The sequence below is a fragment of the Octopus bimaculoides genome, chromosome 29 (assembly GCF_001194135.2).
Source record: "Octopus bimaculoides isolate UCB-OBI-ISO-001 chromosome 29, ASM119413v2, whole genome shotgun sequence".
Classification (NCBI taxonomy): domain Eukaryota; kingdom Metazoa; phylum Mollusca; class Cephalopoda; order Octopoda; family Octopodidae; genus Octopus; species Octopus bimaculoides.
Window position 1 is genome coordinate 9,399,295 of NC_069009.1, and position 4,860 is coordinate 9,404,154.

At 36.8% G+C, this 4,860-nt stretch overlaps 1 protein-coding gene across 1 annotated transcript in view; it reads left to right on the top strand.

Moving 5' to 3' along the window:
* The window catches only part of LOC106882024 (splicing regulatory glutamine/lysine-rich protein 1), a 42,022-nt gene that overhangs the window by 36,313 nt on the left and 849 nt on the right, over positions 1 to 4,860 (top strand). The gene's annotated exons all lie outside the window — the stretch shown is intronic.

Sequence of the window (4,860 nt, forward strand, 5' to 3'; positions counted from 1 at the left end):
AGACGGAAACTGAAAGAAGCCCGTCGTATATATGTATATATGTGTGTGTGTCTGTGTTTGCGTGTCTGTGTTTGTCCCCCTACCATTGCTTGACAACCGATGGTGGTGTGTTTGCGTGTCTGTAACTTAGCGGTTCGGCAAAAGAGACCGATAGAATAAGTACTAGGCTTCCAAAGAATAAGTCCTGGGGTCGATTTGCTCGACTAAATGCAGTGCTCCAGCATGGCCGCAGTCAAATGACTGAAACAAGTAAAAGAGTAAAAAGAGTATATATATATATATATACACATGCATATAGATTCAAAATAAGGAACAACATTCTCTTCCCAATTCAACTAACTCATATATATATAAAAGGCATAATCATTCATGATGAATCTCTCACGGAAAGATGAAAGCACTAGATAAATAATGATCCAGAATCCTGACTACTTTTAGTATATAAAATCTGTACACTACTTCAGACAATCTACAGAGAGAGAGAGAGAGAGAGAGATCAGTGATAGGATTCTTTAGAATCTAGGTATATCAGCATGTAAGGTGCCAGAAGGTATTAGTTACAGCCTACATAAGTATATCATGTAATGTAACAATAATATAGTATATGACCTCACTATTTTACTAAATATTATTATTTTACTCTTTTTAATATAATTATATAATTATATATAATTATATTACCTCTTGTTAAATGGCACTGTAGTTGCGTGTGAAAATATAATTTGTTGTATATCATGGATGCATAATGAAATACCATATCCGTACCATCTAAGGAGATGTAAACCGTAATGATAGACACCAATTACAATCAATTTGTAGTAGTAGAAATACTTATGATACAGCTAGCACGGTAACAACGCCGGTTAATGAAGTCAGGAGTGCCTTATATACAAATAAAAATGATAAATGCTCATGCAAAGAAAAATCAAAATGTCCTTTGATGAATCTCTCTATATTCGTATATGTGTGTATGTTAATTTGACATAGATTTTTGCGATTCTTTATGTATGCTTATGAGTGATGTGGATGTATGTGTATATGGAGATATATACACACACATATATGTGTGTATTTGTATATATGTATGTATGCATCATCATCGTCATCATCGTCGTTTAATGTCCACTTTCTATGCTGGCATGGGTTGGACAGTTTGACTGAGGACTGGCAAACCAGTAGGCTGCACCAGGCTCCAATCTGATCTGGTAAGGTTTCTACAGCTGGATGCCCTTCCTAACGCCAATCACTCCAAGAGTGTAGTGGGTGCTTTTACATGCCGCCGGCACAAGGCCCAATCAGGCGGTACTGGCAACAACCACGCTTAAAGGTGTTCTTTACGTGCCACCTGCACAGGAGCCAGTCTGGCAACGACCATGCTCGAATGTTGTTTTTCACATGTCACCAGTACATGTGACAGTAAGGTGACACTGGCAACGATCACACTTGAGTGGTGATTTTTATGTGCCACCGGCATGGAAGCCAGTCAGTGGCCCTGGCAACGATCATGCTCAGATGGTGTTTTTTATGTTCCACTGGCACAAGTGCCAATCAGGCGGTACTGTCATCGGCTGCATCAGCGATATACGTGTGTATGTGTGTATATATATATATTGGATACGAAACATAAGAAAATCAGTGCTGGTTGTAATTTCTATAGAAAATCTGTAGGGATCACTGCTAACACAGTAGAATGCAGTTTTGACTTATAAAAACGTTTAACATAATTTGTTGTATATCATGGATGCATAATGAAATACCATATCCGTACCATCTAAGGAGATGTAAACCGTAATGATAGACACCAATTACAATCAATTTGTAGTAGTAGAAATACTTATGATACAGCTAGCACGGTAACAACGCCGTTTAATGAAGTCAGGAGTGCCTTATATACAAATAAAAATGATAAATGCTCATGCAGAGAAAAATCAAAATGTCCTTTGATGAATCTCTGTATGAGTACAAATCTTGTATATAAATGTACTGTGCACACAAGGAAGAGCCATATGTTTACATTGGGCAGTCAGCTGATTCATTTAAGAATCATTATCGTAACCATGTTGCCAGTTTTAAGTCAATCAATAAGAGAACATTTAACATCTTTGGCAGATTTTGTATGGCAACTGAAGGAGGATAGGATGAAGTACAGCATTAATTGGTCCATAGTAAGGTATGCAAAACTATACAATATAATTTCCAGATCCATATCTGTTAACGGTTATTTTCAATACTTTTCTCGCTGGATTGTTTGTTCATTTCTCTTTTTGTCATCCACGATTTTATTTTCAATCTTCTATATAAAGATATTTCCTCCATCTGGCTGCTTTCTATAAAACAGGCAGTTACATTGTGGAACAGTTATTTTAACGAGTTGTATTTATTTATTTATGAGATACATCTGCACCACTGGATGCTCCTGAACCAGTTGTTGAGTGTCCCACCCATGAGGAATCAATGCTACATGTGTCGAAACAATTGTCGTGATTAATAATAAATTCTAGTATATTCCATCTTCCATCTTTCATTTGCCTTATCTGTCTATCTATCTATCTATCTATCTATTTATATATATATATATATTAAAAATGGGGAAGGCTAGTTTATGTGATTACCTTAGGTTTCTCGTCCATAAAGGGTTTAGCTTTATGGTGTATTGTCAGATCCCAAAACCTGTTGACCCAAGAGCTCTTAAAGATATGAAGTAGGAATATATACTGTTCTATATCCAAGAGTGTGCTTCTCCTTTCAGATTTATATTTTTTACAGACGATTGCCAATATCTATATCTCTTTCTTCCTTTACTCAACCATCTCATTTATACTCTGATCCCCATTCCTTGTGAGTATGCCCAGCATTTTGCCACCATCTCTATCCTGTGGTTTCCCACTCTCTTTCTCTCTCTTTCTCCTGCACTTCCCTCGGGTTGGGCAACCATGTATTTTCATTGCAGTAGCACACCTGTTTCTGTCTTCATTCCTAATCTTTTGCTCTCCTGCCGGGTAACCTTGTACTTCCTCTTCAGCAAGACACCTATATCTGTCTCACTATAACCTTTTTCATCATCACCCCCTCCAATGCTTCTCCCCCTCTTAAAAGTTTTTGTCTTGCATGTATTTGGTGACCCTGTCAGTGCAGGTGCCACTTAAAAGCACCCAGTCCACACTGTAAAGTGGTTGGTGTTTGGAAGGGCATCCAGCTGTAAAAATCCTGGTGCCATCCCACCTATGCTAGCATGAAACACAGATGTTAAATGATGATGATGATGATGATGTTGATATATATAATATGTATATATATATTATATATCTATCTATCTATCTATCTATTATATATATATATATATATATATATATATATATAAATTTGAATAACCACCTTATCAGATGCACATACACAAGGTATGTGTATGTAAATTTGTGCATGTGTCTATATATGCATCTGAGTGAATGTGTGTATAACCTTCTTGGTTCCCTGGTTGTGCTTTCAATTTAGTTCATATTACCTTTATTACACCCCATCTTAACTCTACTTACAATCTTTCCTTTCCCTTGCTTCTCTTGATGCCACCAAATAATGGCTGACCATCTCGTCCCATTGACTGTTAGTCTATAAAACCCTCTGATATCCTCAGAGGTTCTCAACCATTTTTTTTATCTCTGGACTCTTTTGATTACTATAGTATTTTATTCTGGTGGACTCCCATAGCCATTCTATGTTTAAAACAGTTTTATAGAAACAGCTTTCAAAATTCCTATTTTGTTATTAACACATTAACTTGTGTAGGTTGAACTATGTTAGAGAGAGAAACCTAGCTGTTTCTTGCAATATATACCAATACAGTGGAGGTACAATGGCCCAGTGGTTAGGGCAGCGGACTCGCAGTCATAGGATCGCGGTTTTGATTTCCAGACCGGGTGTTGTGAGTGTTTATTGAGCGAAAACACCTAAAGCTCCACGAGGCTCCGGCAGGGGATGGTGGCGGACCCTGCTGTACTCTTCCACCACAACTTTCTCTCACTCTTTCTTCCTGTTTCTGTTGTGCCTGTAATTCAAAGGGCCAGCCTTGTCACACTGTGTCACGCTGAATATCTCCGAGAACTACGTTAAGGGTACATGTGTCTGTGGAGTGCTCAGCCACTTGCACGTTAATTTCACGAGCAGGCTGTTCCGTTGATCAGATCAACTGGAACCCTCGCCGTCGTAAGCGAAGGAGTGCCAACAACAATACCAATACATCCAAAGCAAAATCTTTTCAGGAGCCCTTAAAATATTGTTGTGGATCCCCAATTTACAATTTTGTTGCATGGACTGCACCCCCCCCCCAACCTTATATGAACTCTCAGGGGCCATTGGACTCTAGTTGAGAACCTCTGCTGTAAGTGAATGAGAATTTTTTCTTTTTCTCTTTTTCACCTTTTTTCTTTTTCTTTTCTTCCTGTATTTCAATCCCTTAAACAAATTCATTTATACACTTTCAAATATATACATTATACACTTATATATAATACACAAATATATACATTTATACACTTTCAAATTCATTTATACACTTTGAAATAGCATTCACTATTCATTCTCTCAACTGTAACCTAGATGGTGGTGGGACTAAACTGGTGTCATGTTCTCTTTATGTCAACTGTTAAATTTTACTTGTAATTCACTTGATGAAGACGTATTTTATTTTTTAACATGATGTAATATTTTTGTTCATCAATAAAGAACATGTCTGAACATGTCTGTTGCGAACCTCAACCTATCTTATCTGTGTTATTACTTATATATACATGTATGTGTGTATATATATGTACATACACACACACACATATATGTATATATATATATATATATATATATATATAT